At 43.7% G+C, this 16,287-nt stretch overlaps 1 protein-coding gene across 1 annotated transcript in view; it reads right to left on the bottom strand.

Moving 5' to 3' along the window:
* foxp4 (forkhead box P4) overlaps positions 1-15,311 on the bottom strand; it is a 112,810-nt gene extending 97,499 nt beyond the window's left edge. The window contains exon 1 of the mRNA XM_084543723.1: positions 14,687-15,311. The gene's annotated coding sequence lies outside the window, so the exon portion shown is untranslated. The remainder of the gene's footprint in view (positions 1-14,686) is intronic.
* Positions 15,312-16,287: the final 976 nt, after the last annotated feature.

Raw genomic sequence — 16,287 nt, 5'->3', positions numbered from 1 at the left:
CCATCCTTCCATTTCTTTCTCTATCGTCTCCCCCTCCGCCCACATCCCCAATTCTTACCTCAGCCTCCCATATCATCAACAACAACTAAATTTTTCCCCTCGCCGTCACTCGTATTACTTCCTCCTTCCTGCTTCCCTCACTCCTTCTGTAAGCTTGGGCGTACCGAGCCGCAGCACAACCCCTCGGCCAGACGCTCTCCTCTGATTGGCGACAGAAAATCCGAGCTCACACACACACGCACACACACACACATTTTCGCTCTGACTTTAGACTCTGGGAAGATTTGCTAATTGACGTTTCACAAGTATAAAAATATATCTGGATGGAGAACTCCCTCAAGGGTCAATCAGTGCTCACAGTCTTCATTTGTATGTTCATTTGTACATATTTAACAAGATTGGGAAATCATTTGCAATGTCATATATTCTCATTTCCACAATACACTTGTGGATAATTGGGTATCACTCTGCTAACTGAGCGTACGCCCTGATTTCTTTATAATACCTGAATGAGTCATTGTTGTATTAATGCTACCTGATTAATGATATTGTTTTTTTTTGTTTGTTTTTTCAATTCATCTTAGTTGCTTTTAATTATTTTGTGGTGCTCTGGAGTGGAGCTATAGCGGTGCTCGTGTGAAATTTTCTTTTATCGGGTTGAAATGAGGAAGCCTTTCATTGCTTTTGAATTTGCCGTGAATAGATTTATTGTATGCAAGGTCCCTGGATGTGGCACTCATTACGATTGTTCATTTCGTTATAGGATATACGGCACCGAGTGGCTGCAGGTGTCTGGATGTGATAAGTTGATTGTTTCACGTGATTAGGTTCATTTGTGTATGTGCGTGTGCGAGGGAATAAGTTCTCACATCACTGACTTGAGTAAGATAGCAGAAGCAAAAAGCAATACAAGCTAGGACTGCCCATGTATTATGTTCATGATTATAGATATATTTTCACTTTTTATTTATTTATTTATTTTTTGTCTGTTTTTGGCCTTTTATGCTTTTATCTAACCTGTGGACGCAGAAAGAGTCAGGAAGTGATGGGGCACACGACTTGCCGCTACATTCATTACATCTGGGATGAGGTCTCCCCCTATGATCACTACAATCTGATCTTATTTTAACTTTTATCTACACCTTCTAATGTATTTCTTCATCATTCCGATCCTGGATTTACAGTTATCATCATTATAGCTTCATCAATTAAAATCAGCTAACCAGTTTCACCATGCTCACATTATAAAATCTTCTACGCGGTGCGGGCGTTTTCTCTGTGTCAACTGCATTACAGTTAACTTTATAAACACAGTGGTGCTGGCCTGCGCGCCGGTAATTGCTATGCATTGAAATTCATTTAATAATTGCTATTGTTATCAGTGAACCAAAGCAAACTCACATACATGTTATGAGGGAGAAAGGTAAACGTGATTATATATGTTTGGATGTACATTTAATTTGTGTGTGCATGGACTTTTTGAGCAATCTTAACCTGTCAGTTCTGTCATATCGGTGGGAGCGCTTGTTATTCATCATCTGAAACAACCTATTGCTCTGTCTCTGTGCTACTGCAAATACAATTTATATATATCATATATGGAAAAAAAAACTTTTGCATATGTGAGGCATTTTTCCTAGCTCTTTACATCAGTGTGTTCATTCATGTAAAATTGCATATTATTTAAATTTAACTTGGCGTGGTTTGCAGAATATTGAATATTAACTAATTTAACAAAAACATTTTGACTCGTTTGTTGTTTTGTTGGTTGTCCAAACCAAATAAGGAATCCTTACTGCCACCCACAAGTGATGTACTGACTCTTGAACAGACATTTAATTTTGTTTACTTACATAGCATCAGTAACAATCCAAATTGTCTCAAGATGCTTTACAAAACCCAGGGCATGAAACCACACGAGCTAGTTAAATAAATAAAATAAAGGTGGCAAAGATAAACACACTTTTAATAGGATGACCCATTGAAAAGAGGGGGAATTGAGGAGAAGTAAATAACATCCTGTGACAGTGGCTCACAAGATGACTGGGAAACGTTTGGACCCGGCAATAACGTTACTTAGACATGTAGCACCCAGCTGGACCAGACCAGGCACCCCCACCCCATAGCAATGACACTCCTTGATGGCAGCAGCCATCCCCAGCAGGATGCAGCCTGACACAGACACACACAAAACACTTTAGGAACAACTAAAAAAAAAAAAAAAAAAACATGAAGAACAGCACAAGGTGTTGACCTGGCCTCCAAATTCACGACATCCTAGATCCAAGTCTGATCCACAGAGGCCCCTCCCCTCAACCCATAGGACCCAAAGGCTCCCACTAACAACATCCTGTTGCCAGACACCACAGGACACCCTCAGAAGGACCATGTCCATTCTCTACTGGACCAGACTTTGTGAAAGTCATCAAAGTTCTTCCTATACAACCAAACTACAGTTGATCTTTGGCATTAGGAACGAGCTCCTGAGCTCCCTGATGTTTATATTTATCTTTTCCTATGGACAACCAAAAAGTTTACAAGGTTACTCATTCCTCTGCTTTGACATTCAATCCATCTCCTCACACAGGACTTTATGACATATACACAGCACATTTACTGTTTATTTAAATACACTGCAGTACAGTCAAATTCGTCTGGAATCCAGTATTTTTTGAGGACTGATTTGATCAAATTACTTGTTTGTAAACTGAAGTAAGTTAGCTAAAACAAATAACTGTTTAACTGGTATATTTGTTACGAGAGAAATTTACTAGTACTACTAGTACTACCAACAATACAAAATATATATAGAAACTGACAGCCAACAATTTGTGAATTCTTTAAAAAATGTTCTGCTAATCACTAAAATGTTAAGAAATAAATTGCTTTATTTCTTTGTCATTCCCTTTTCTTTTTATTCTAATTATATAGCATCAATAGCAATAAATAGGCGTCTGCTTCCTAGAGCAGAAGTTCAGTTTGGTGTGCTTTGGAAGTATTAGCATTATACACTAACGCCAAGGATTTCACCCCTTTTTTTTTTTTTGTTAGTTTGTTTTGCTCTTCAAACACAGTGAAGAGTTGAGTTTGTCACTTCATTTAGTGAATGCTGCAAAAACCATTGATATATTGCTATTGTGTCCGGCAGGATGGGATGGGTTTTTTAACACACTGACAGGTACACCCACACGCACACACACACACACACACACACACACACACACATACACAAGCCTTAAAGACTGTAGAAAACAGAGAAGCAGCTATTTTGAAAAAAAAAGTATATGTCATTGCATTTTTGACAAAATATCACGCTAACTTTCATTAGGGTTTGTGCTAGTGAATAGATGCTTTGTTATCTTTGTGTGTATCCCGTCATTGCAGGACAATTCTCATTGTGGAAAACACTGTTATGGTGTGGACAACTCGAAGTATAGAACCCCGGCGAGACACTCAAGAGTTCAGGCTCAGGCTCAAGGACAGGACTTTAATGAAAACAAAGCTCGAGCAGAGTTCTGAATAGACACAAAATGATCAGGAGGAGCTGGCTGACGAAAAAGGCTGGAGCACCTGGAGCAAACAAAGAAAAGCAGGTTATTTGGATTGGAGCTGAGCAGTCTGTAGAGCTGAGGGAAGTTTAGGTAGAGGAACAAAGTGCAAAGCTTTGGAGAATCTGTCGACGATTGTGAGAATGACTGGTACCTGCAGAAGGGGGCAGAACTGTGACAAAGTCGAGGGCGTTGTGTAACCAGGGACGTGCAAGCACAGGCAGTGGGAGAAGTTGACCAGCAGGTGGACAGTGAGTTGCCTTGCCACGGGAACAAACAGAACTGGCTGCAATGAACTTCCTGGTGTCATCCTCCATTGCTGGCCACCAGAAGTGTCGTTTCAGGAGGGCTACAGTGCGACCCACATCGGGGTGACAGGACCAGCGGGAAGTGTGAATCCAGTGTAGAACCTGAAAGTGCACCAAAGTGGTTACATAGAGGTGTTTAAGTGGAACGTTACCTGGGTTGGGTTTGGATAATTGTGCATTTCTGATATTGGTCTCAATCTCCCAGGTAACGGCTGCAACCAAACACGACAGAGGAAGGATGGTCTTGGGCTCAGAGGGCGAGTCCTGTGGGGGAAACTGGCAAGAGAGGACATCAGATTTGATATTCCGGATACCAGGACGGTAAGTCAGGGTGAAGCTGAAACGGTTGAAGAATAATTGCCACCGGGCCTGACGGGAGTTCATTCTCTTAGCCGTTTGGATGTAAAAGAGGTTCTTGTGATCAGTTCAGACCAGAAACGGATGTTCAGCTCCTTCCAGCCAATGTCCACTCCTCAAGTGCCAGTTTAACAGCTAAAAGCTCACGGTTGCCTACATCATAATTCCTGTCTGCAGGAGAAAGATGATGGGAGAAGTAGGCACAGGGATGAAGCTTGCTGTCGGACTCAGAGCGCTGAGACAGAACTGCACCCACCCCGGAATCGGAAGCATCTACTTCAACAACAAACTGCCTAGATGGATCAGGCTGTACTAAAATGGGTGCACAAGTGAACTGCTTCTTAAGCTTCTCAAATGCCTCTTCAGCCTCGGGGGACCAGCAAAAGAGCTGAGCAGTTGAGGTTAGCTTGGTGAGGGGCAGAGCTATCCGACTGTAATTACGGATAAAGCGGTGGTAAAAATTAGCAAAGCCAAGGAACTGTTGAGGCTGTCATCTTGTGGTGGGTATAGGCCACTCGACTACTGCTCTCACTTTTTCGGGGTCTGCTTTTACCTTGCCCTGTTCAATAATATATCCGAAACTCACTGTCATCCAAATACGCAAACACAAATCTGTTCAAGAAATCTTGGAGCACGTCATTAATCAGGGCCTGGAAGATTGCTGGAGCATTGGTCAGACCAAACGACATGACAAGCTATTCAAAGTGCCTGAGTGGAGTGTTGAATGCAGTCTTCCACTTGTTACCCTCCCTGATGCGAACAAGATTGTAAGCATTACTCAGGTCAAGACTGGAAAACACCCAGGCGTTCTGAAGGAGCTCAAAAGCAGAATTTATTAGTGGCAGTGGTTATTTGTTTTTAATGGTTATATTGTTAAGGCCTCTGAAATCGATGCAAGGGCGTGGAGTATAATCCTTCTTATTTATGAAGAAGAGTCCGGCACCGACAGGGAATGAGGAGGGCCTGATAATCCCTTCTGCTAGCGACTTGCTAATGTATCTCTCCATAGCCTCTCTCTCCGGGTGCGAAAGTTTGTACAAACGACTAGATGGTAGCGGTACGCCCGGGAGAAGGTCGACGACATAGTTGTAAGGATGGTGTGGAGGCAAAGACAGGGCTTTCGACTTACTGAAAGCATCCGCTACATCATGATAGGACTTCGGCATGTTCAAGTCCAGAACGGAGAAAGTGAGCGTGACAATAGGAATTCCAGTCAGAGATGGATTGTGTTTGCCAATCTATATGAGTATTAAGGATCTTCAACCAGGGGTAGCCTAACACAATGGGTGAGTAGGGAGAAGAGATAATCTAGGGGCCATCTAGGACCATCTAGGGCTGTAGCCTTGTTTGGGGTCTCTAGAGACGTGAGGGTGAAATTACACTGTCAGACAAACTTGGCGTCTATGGAATTACCATCTGCACCAGAGTCTACCAGGGCTGGAACTGAAATGGAAACCTGTTCTAGACCAACAACTGGGGTTTTGAATTCTGAGACAGAGTTGTTGGACTCACCAGTAGCCCCATATCTACTGATAAGCTCCGCCTTTTGGCCGCACAGAACAGACTGCCATCAGATGACCAGGCTCACCGCAATACAGGCACCTTTGTTGCCTCTCCTCCGCGGTGAGACGAGTTCTGCTCAGCTGCATAGGCTCTGAGGAGTCAGGTTGAGGACGAAGGAGACACTGGAAGAGTCGCGCTGGGAAGCTGCTGAACCGGAAAATGAGGTGGGAGGCTATGCAATGGAGGAGTCACCCGAGAGTGAGAAAGCCTCTATAGCGAGAAAGCCCGACTATATACAAGACTTTGGACGTGTGTCTGGAAGGCACGTGAATTGCGCATGAAGACGCTTGAACACTCAAGAAGAAATCCATGGCACTACCCCAGGGTTCCGTGGAAAGGCTCAGGATCAGCCACATGGGAATCATGAGCAGGCATAGATGGGGGTTGGGTAGGTGGAACTGTGGACGAGGGTAGTTGGTTGGTTAATTGGTTGAGTTGAGAACTTAACAGGTGCATTTGTTCTAAGAGCTGTTGGTTCTCGATCCTGAGGGAGTTCAGTGACGGCTCATGTTGGCTGAGGAAAACGGCCTGGTGAGAGACGGCGTCACAAAGGTGTGTGGTAGGGGCTGAGTCTGCTGGGTCCATGTTGTTTGACCACTTCTTTCTGTTATGGTTTATGGTTATGCTTTAACATAATTTGCACATTTGAGACTCATTTGAGTCTTTTTGTAGTATTTCCTGGACGTCAATGCTGTGATTGAAATGCAGAAATGCGTGAAAGTTGTGAAAAAGAAATATCTTGAGAAGTTTGAAAAGACTGGCATGTGACCTGTCAATGTGTATTGTCACATTGGTAACAGAAAACACAATGCGAATGGAAAGGCATTCAACGGTCACAAAATGTCTGCATAAGGAAGTTCCAGTCAATAAATGTACCATGACCTTGGAAAGTTTTTCTGTCTTTGCCACAGTGATGGACATAAATAAGCACACAGAACTATACAACACATCCAACACATATACACACACTCATCGCGCTCACAAACAGCTGACCTCCAACCCTGAAGTACACGTTGAAGTGTGTTATATTAATTATCATTCCACATTTTTAGGAGCTACAAGAAAAACAGTATTCTTGAGCAGTGTTGAGAGCGCTTGCAAGGTAAAACGTTTCTGAAGATGCATTGCACATGTACTGTGATTCCTTCAACACATCTCTTCACAACAGCAGTCAGGCTGGTGGGTGTACTTGAGCCACAAACAGCAACCACTAACAAATACAACTAGATGATCGCAAGCGATCGTAAAGGGTAAATACAAATACATGCTTTGTTCATATATTGTAGATGTACCACAGCGAGAGTGGAAACGTTTTAGAGGATGTTGCTCCTCTAAAACCTGAAGCCTGGAGAGGACTGAAGTTGTAAATTAGTTATGTATGACTGAAACAAGCAAACAATCACCAAGGATCCACTCAAGACTCCACATAATGAAACATTGCTATGCTTTTTGTCTCTGAAGACAAATTTTCTTTTTTATAGATAATATTCACCAAGGGCGGCACAGTGTCGTGGTGGTTAGCACTGATACCTCACAGCAAGAAAGTTCTGGGTTCGAATCCATGGGCCGACTAGGCCTTTCTGTGGAGTTTGCATGTTTTCCCTGTGTCTGCGTGGGTTCTCTCCAGGTACTCCAGCTTCCTTCCACTGTCCATAGACATGCTGGTTAGGTTAAGTGGTGATTCTAAATTGTAGCTGTAGGTGTTAGTGTGAATGGCTGTCTGTCTCTCTGTGTTAGCCCTGTGACAGACTGGCGACCTGTCCAGGGTGTACCCCGCCTCTCGCCCGATTACAGCTGGGATAGGCTCCAGCACCCCCCGCGACCCTTCACAGGGCAAGCGGTTACAGAAGACGAATATTCACCAATTGACCTAGCTCAACACAGCCCCCCACCTACCAGGACTGAAAGAAGAAGAAAAAAAATGTTCTTTATTGATGCAATTCAGAATAACACAAATGCAGATTCTGCCATATGGTGAAGATTTTATTTCAAATAGCTTTTCATAGTTGGCTCTTGGTTGGGCAGAAACATCATAGAGGTTTTAGGATCATTGAGGATAGTGATACATAATATGATTAGTAATATATTTACAATGCAAAGGGATGAGCAAATCTTTGACTTCAAAACATGAACAAAAGGTCTATCTGGCCTTCTATCAGAAAGAGTGGAAACTGAGCCTACCTGAGAAATCAGATGGTTTGCTACACAGAATATGTGGTCCATAGAAACAATCTGGAAATGGGTAAGAACTTTAAAACATACTTTTCAACTTCAGTCTGTCAGATTATTAAACGATACATTATGATATAGTAGTAGATTGCCAAAGAGGAAAACAGTAAGCATGCTGGTAAATGACTTTGTTAGGAAACTTTGCACATACACCAATCAACCACAACATTAAAACCACTGAGAGAAGAAGTAAATAACATTGACCAACTTGTGACAATTCAATGTTCTGCTGGGAAACTTTTGGACCTGGCACTGGTGTGGATGTTACTTAGACATGTACCACCCACACAGACCAGACCAGGCAGGGACCGCCACCCCATAGCAATGCCACTCCTTGATAGCAGCAGGACACAAAAACGGTTTAGGAACAACTTAAAAAAAACATGAAAAACAGCACAAGGCGTTGACCTGGCTTCCAAATTCACTAGATTCCAAACTGATCAAGTATCTGTGGGATGCACTGGAACATGTCTGATCCACAGAGGCCCCTCCCTTCAACCCATAGGACCCAAAGGCCCCCACTAACAACATTCTGTTACCAGACATCATAGGACACCCTCAGAAGGCCCATGCCTGGGCCTCAGAAGGTCATGTCATTCTCTGATGAGTCACAAGAGAGGCACAAGGGAGACCTCCACAATATTAGGACATATTAGGTCATAATGTTATGCCTGATCGGTGTAAAAGTCCCTCTTTGAAGAAACTGCCGTCACAACTGAAGCATGTCCATAGCTGCCAGTGTTCCTCACAGTACGCTGAACTTCAGCAGCCTCGCAAGGTATGAAAAAACTCTCACACCGACACAGAGCACTGTAGGAAGATGACTGAAGTGCAACTAAAATTCTGTTGAAGTATTTGAAGTGTTTTTTGATTTTATAAGCATCCCGTATTGAGCAAAAATAAAGGAATGGCATTGAGAAATATAGTATAGTACAGAGAGCAAATAGTGAATGCAGTCTATTTTAAAAATTCTTCTTGAACAGGTATTCAATTATACCATCGCTTTTCTCCAACACACCTCTTCTAAGTCCACTAATGATGAAAGGCACCATGCCTGTGGACGACTTTGGAGGGTAAAACGGAGTCGTAAATGATTTTATATTTTTTTTCTAAATAGATTTTCATCGTGCCCACTGTAACCTCGTTCGTCTCGCCTCATCTTGGCCCGGAGAGCTCGCCAACGGAGTAAATTGCGTGATGTCCATAAGCTTCTCTGTCAATCTCCTGATGCCTGGCCTTGAAGTCAGTGTCCATTTGGCACTGTGTCCACACTGATAGATTTGTAAACATGAGGACCAACATTGTCCACGCGCACCTCTATACACACACACACACACACACTCACAATTCCTCCCTTTCCCACTCACTCGCTCGCTCTCACACCCGTGTCCAGATGATTATGGGGCCATAAAGTGCCCTCTGACTCCATCAGCACAAAGGTAATCCTCTCGCTGCAGACAAGAATCGCCGGGCCTTTTTCTGCTTTCTTACTCAAACATAATTCTCCCCATTTGCCATTTTGACATCATATCTTCAGTCTCCTCCTCAGTCGCCCTACCACAGCCTTCTCTCTCTCTACCTGGCCAAAACGCTGGCCACAATAACTTTATTTTATTTTTCCTCCCTCGCTCCAGTGGACAACATTTCAACCCTTACCTCTCTATTCTCTTTTTAATGTGTTTTTTGTCCTCCCCTGCCTTTCTTCTTTCTTTTTTTTTTTTTTTTTTCTCCCCTGACTTACAAGGTCAGACAGGACAAACAATGCCACTGGTGTCTGTCTGAATGTGTCTCACTACCCACCACCGCCGCCGCTGTTGCCGTGGCAACGCACTAACCATTAATTTTCAATTAAAGCAGACAAAGAGATGACAGCTCAGGGTCCATGGAAGATGTCAAGAAGCAGTATTAATATACGACAAGTGAGCATAATTGTGTGTCCATTTTCCTCAGCTCTCATCTATGCTATCAGTGAAATGTGAAAGCAGCAGATAATTTGAGGGTGTGGGAGACGCCGGCCACTGTTTTCTTTTAACCAAGACGCCTCTGATGTATCTTTTGGAGAAATATGGCATTCATCATTACCTTTATGAATATTTTGTCAAGGATGTTATTATTTTCATTATCACTCTATCTAAAAGATGCTATTTCACTTGCGATTCAAATGCTGACATACGCACACACACACACCTGTAAGCCGTCTGTGGCGCAAGGACACACTAGCGACTGTACTCTGTAGGTTGTTATTTGATTTCCATTAACCAGCCATTATGACGAGACCTCCAACTCATGCAAATGCGCTCTCCGCTCTGCACTCCCTTTGTCTGGTTGTGCGGAACCAACAGCATACGCGCTAATGCAACGGACGCAAGATCACACACAAACAAGCAGTAACGCAAGTACACGCACGCACATGCAAGGCCAGCGCAGACCGCAGACTTCAGACTTCAGACTTCAGACAGAGTGGGACCTTGGAAAGTAGAAAAACAGGCGGAACAATAACGTGTCCAACCTTACAAAATATGAGAAAATGTTTTATCAGCGATAAGGTGACTGAGCCAGAGGTTGGTGGTGGAGCAGTAGCAGCAGCCCCACATCAGACACCCAGCGAGATCTTGACTCTATTCTCCATTTTTGGCGCAAGGCAATGAAGCGTACGTGGGTGCAGCCTCCACTGCTACCTGCCCTCTGTGCTCTTCCACGGGCTTTAACTGAATAAAGGCCAGCGGGGTTAACTTTCCTCTCACACAAACACATGCTTGTGAAACAAACCACTTCACTGGCACTGGTCCACGCAATACAAGTGTGTGTTTATTAAGTTGTGGGGGCCAAATCTCTTGTGAAACACTAACGCTGTGGGGCTGTGTTGGTCATTTTCTTTGGGCCCCACAACTTTTTGAGGGTTAGAACTCGCAATTAGGTCATGTTTAGAGGCTAGTGCATTGTGTCAATGGAAAGTCCTTTCAAAGATAGCAACCTGAGTTTGTGTGTGTATGTGTGTGTGTGTGGTGGTGTACAAATAGGCTGCAGAGGAAGTGTGTCTGCCACAGCAGGGTTGAGTAATATGCCACACCAGATAAGGCGTTAAATAGTGTGTAAGCAAAGCTATTGTGGATTGTTTTTTCTGTGTGTGTGTCTGTTCTGTGTTTTCACGCAGGTTTGTGCATGCTGTATGCTAGATTAGCACTGCAAGACTTGAGGTGAAACCAAGAGTATGCCCACAGGACATGGGGAAGTCATGAACGAAAGAAAGCGAACAAAATAAAAATAAAGACGGGGCTTGTTTTGTCCTCACACAATTCCTCCTCTTCCTCACTCCCTTGCCTGCCTCTCTCCCTTTCTATTCTCCTGTAACAAAAATGTCATACCCCCCACTTTCATCCTCACGCAGCCCCACTTTTCTTTCATCCCCAACTGTCTCTCTCTCTCTCTCTGTCCCTCCTTTCCTCCCTCTCTCTGTTGAGTGTGCCCCTTAAATCACAGAGTCCCTAAACTGCCCCATAAAAGATGGCAGGTTCTCCCGTGCCTCAACCGCCACCACCCTCTCCCTTCCCTCCCCTTCCCCTCTGTCTCCACACATTACTGCTTTAATTAAGGTAATTACTTTCAGAGTAGTACTAATCGGATCCTCTTCTCTCCTGGCGTACACGCATGCACACACACAATTTACCGATACACACTTTCCTCTCTCCAGCGGTGTGCATGCACTTCCGCAACCAGCATCGCATGTGTAGAGCGAACCCTTATTCTAAAGAGTCCGCGGCCGGACCGCAACTAATCATGAAATCTAAGACGATGCTTACGGTAGCACCTGTGATAAGCATTAGAAAATGTTTCACTGTAGATTAAAGCCAAGCAGAAACTCAAGGGGTCTGCTGATCAACTGCGCTCTTTCTTAAATACTATGAATTATTAAACACCTATTAGCTCCTTTACGCCGTATATCTAATTAAACCTGCCCCAACTAGACCGCTCCTTTAATATAATATTATTGGACTTGCACGCTTTAAGAGCTCCCCTTTCCTTCTTTATTTCGTCTGAGCCATTAGACTGAGCCAGCGCAGGGTAGATTATTGTTTAGTCTGCTATTGACTTGGGCATTGGGAAAACAGCTGAAATCTGGTAAAGTAATCACGCGGAAGAAAAACACTGAATCAAAAGGCTGCTCATTCTGACAAACATTCAGAGGAAAATTTCGCCGCCATCGTGTCACTTGTCGGTAGACCTTGATAGCTGGTGTTTTGACAGCTTCATAACAGGGAGGGGGAACAAAAACAAGTCGCTTTCTGCAAAGCGTCTGCAATTTGGAATGACTGTGTCCTTTACTGTGTTAACAACAGTCATGAAATATTATCTGTGTAATCTTATTTCTAGGTTTAAAGGTTTTTATAATAATTTAGCTCTCTGCAAATGAGCAGTGTAGAGTTGGGGAAAGTTTTTGTCGTTCGTGAATGGCTAAGAAGATGATCATCTCCGAATCAATCGCGCCGTTCAAGGGTTTTTATGTACCTGAGCACTACTCCAGCGTGCACTGATTCCCAATTAATTCAGGCAACATTTTTTTAGTTTTTTTTTAACTGAAAGGACGGGGAATCTGACATCGACTGGCTGTGATAGGGAGTTTAGGCATCTGCGTCAATTTAAAGGAGAACCTCCGGCAACAGCGCAGAGCATATGCAGATGACGTGCACCTCTCCAGAAATGTTGGTCCGCTTGGTAGCAGCGTTTCCTCTTTAGTATTTCCGGCTGCTTCTACCATCTCCGCTATTTTTGAATTGATTGTTTTGGATCAATAAAGATGGAACACATCGACGAAAGGTTAACGGCGCAGGTTCAGAGGTGCAAACATTTTTTCAACTCGTCTTTGGCGAAATTCCGGCGAAAGTGTCTGTCGCCAAGCAGGAAGTAGAAACAAAAATGAACCTGACTGGCAAAAAAAAGACACAGCGCCGACGCAGTGACGTTTTCACAGAGCGTGACAAACTGACGAGCGCACAAGTATAAATGGCTCGTTCCGGCGTAGGCTACGTGCGTAGGTTATGGCGTCTACATGCCGCAGTACCTGAAATGAGCCTAGCTCTCTGGACGTACGACTGTCACAGGAGACTCAGGAGTCCTCTCCTTCTAACACCATCCCCCCTCTTTGCTTCCCCCCCAAAGGCACCTTCACTGATAATGAGAGAGCGAAAGCAGGTATGGCTCAGACTCAGGGGGGTTTCAATTAACGCCCTGCAGATTAATAAAGAGTAATAAGGTGTACTGCATTCATGTGTGCGTATGTGCATGCATTTTTTTCCTTTTCTCTTTATTACGTTCAAGCGCACGCGTGTCTATGTGTGGTGAAAAGACCCCTGTCGCTCACCGTGATGGAGAGAACAGAACAGGAAAAGGGCTGTGAAAAAGCTGTGGCACACTGTGGAGAGGAAGACCCTCTCTCCCTCTCTCTCTCTCTCCCTCCCTCTTCCAAGTCTCTGTTTGGGTGTTTGGCAGAGGATTTTTAATTGGTCATCTGCTTCCCGTCACCGCAGTCAGATTAACTGCAGATCTTTTTAACCATATGTGGAGAAAGGCACAGACACACACACACACACGTCCGTGCCGACTTCAAATCTTTCTTGCACATCAATATAGCTGTTACCTTTAAGATGTTTATGAAATCGAACCACATTCTCTCATAAATAGCCACTCACTGTATTTAAAATTCATCAAGCACATCTCTGTAGAGCAGTGTTGCCAGATATACGATAATTGTTGTATTTATACTATAGTTTCAGGGCCTATATGATATAAAAGGGCAAATATATGATAGTTTGCCATTTGTTTGACAATGAAATGGACTGAGCCGCCGTGTTTATTCCTTAGGTTATGCAGTTACATGCACAAAGAATAGATTTGATTTTAAATGCACCGTGCTAGTGCGTGGCATTTCCCATGCTGTGTACATACCATAGTTTGGGTCAAAATACCATCATTTTAAAGCAACCCTACGATATGCCTTCATGTCCCATCTGGCAACACTGCTGTAGAGTAGGTTTAATTGTTAGGGAGCAGTATTTAATATTTTCAGGTGATGGCAGTAAGGAGAAGAGGCAAGGGAAGGACTGCATTTGATTTCAGATGCATCTCTAGATGCATGATAGAGTAACAGTATTTTTCAAATGTAATTTGATTACACTCTTCTCCTCTGGATCGTGGTTGCAGCAGAGAAATAATCTCAAAACGGTGGCCATAATAGCATAACTGCCCCCATGGCTTACTACAATTAGGAAAATATGTTTTGTAATTTGAGTGAAATTGCCCTTTAAATAGTGGCCTGTCTGAGAACTATGCTGTTTTGTTTGTCTGGAGACACTCCCTTTTGCATTTCCCATGGTGCCACATCGAGTCTAAATAAACAGCGCACAAACAGACCCACACACACCCTGGTGTCTGTCACTAAACAATGTTTGTTTTATGGAATTCGTTCGAATGAGCTCAACCAGTTTTACTCTGACCCTAGCCACTGATTACCTCGTTCTGGCACTCTCTCTCTCTCTCTCTCTCTCTCTCTCTCTCTCTTTTACTGCACATGGAAGTCACATTTAAAACATGCGGCGCCACTTAAAGTCTCTTTAGATTTTTAGATTTTCGCAATCATGCATCACTGGGTACAAAACAACAAGACTCTGAACACGCAACACTTACACTTGCCAAGACTGTGTCCGCTGACTGTTCCAAGGCAGATTTTTTTGAAGTCGTAATTTGGTGAAAACACACCTCCTTCTCAGGCCTCACCTCACAACATAGCCGAATTCTCGGAGAGTCACAAGATCACACCTGAAATCCTTGCCAATCTTGCCAGGCTTTGGTTTGAACAACCAGAACGATTGGCAGCTACAAGCGTGGCGTGTTCTGGGTGTGACCGCGATGCCGTCGTACGTGACAACAGTCAGCGAGAGGAGGCTGCTCGTGTGGAAGCATTTGATCTTTGACTGTTACGCGCAAACTTTGCTCGCAGAGTCGGAAATCGATGAACGGCGCGCTAGCTGCGAGGCTGCACTGACTAGTCGTTTGCTTTCGAAGCTTCCTCAGGCTGCGGCTTGTATTTCCTTGAATCAGTAGTTCTTATCAGTTTCCCTTAATTGTTGACTGAGCACAACTTTGCATTGTCAAACAAGCTTACAGGTATCTTAACACTATGTGGATGGTACAGTGAAAATTCAGATTAAGAGGTTAATCTGCGTGCAAAGCCAATGATGTACAGTAAACACACACAGCTCCGAGTTCATCAAACAAGTAATAATATCACAACCAAACCCATTTGAAGGATCTGTCCTCTCTCCCTGCTGTCTTTACCCATCCAATTTGATTTTTGGATGCATTCAAAAACCTTTTCTTTGAAGCGAGGGTTTCAGCCCGTAAACTCTCACCCCGCTGTTCTAACTTCATCTCGTCTCTGGACATAATTTCAGCTGCCAGCTGTTGTAGACATCTCACAGTAAAAAGACAAGAATGTCACTTATTTTTTTCTTTTCCTTTTCCCTTTTCCCTCGGTGGTGAAAGTTAAGACACTGTCGTTGCAGCGTTTTTCATAATCACAGGTTGTGTTTGTTGTGTTTGCAATAGCGGAGTTTGTGAAAGGTTCATTCTTTCATTGTCAAACCAGACCGACTTGGAACCTTTTGTCTCTGCCACGTAGCATGCATTGGCTATCTCAAGCATGCAGGATAAATATTTACATTATCAGCTGCTGAGGTATGTTGTTATTGGTCGATGAGAAGGCATTTGTTGTATTTACTGTATGTGTCTGGGCGAGAGCATTTTTACGTGAATCCGCATGTGTGTGTGTGCGTGTGTGTAAAGTTCAGCGCAGCTACACACGGTGTACATGCCTGAAGATCTGAAAGACAGATAACACCTGACATGTGTGGTGTGTGCGTGAGAAGGGCTTGTCTGTGTACAACTTTGGCAGATTCTGACCTTGATTTATGCCGTCGAGTGTTTTTTTGCTCTGCTGCGCGGTGCCGTGCGTGAGTGTTTAGGGGTGAAAAGGACGCTTTCAGGTACCCTGCGGCATGTACATGTATGTGAAAACAAAGTCCCGGGCCCCTGGGACAAGCAGCTGCAAGGATGATTGAGTGACACGTGGCTCCACCCCGATGCGCTTCACACTGTCATATATGTGAATAAGGAATGTATTAAGCAAAGTTTAAATGTCAACAAGAACAAGAAAAGCTGCAGGGAAGACTAGAATAATAAAGCATGCCACGGAGCAGATGTATCTCTTACTAAGTAAGTAATAAGCA

This window comes from Chelon labrosus (assembly GCF_963514085.1).
Source record: "Chelon labrosus genome assembly, chromosome: 4".
NCBI lineage: Eukaryota > Metazoa > Chordata > Actinopteri > Mugiliformes > Mugilidae > Chelon > Chelon labrosus.
This window is presented reverse-complemented; position numbering and strand designations above follow the sequence as displayed.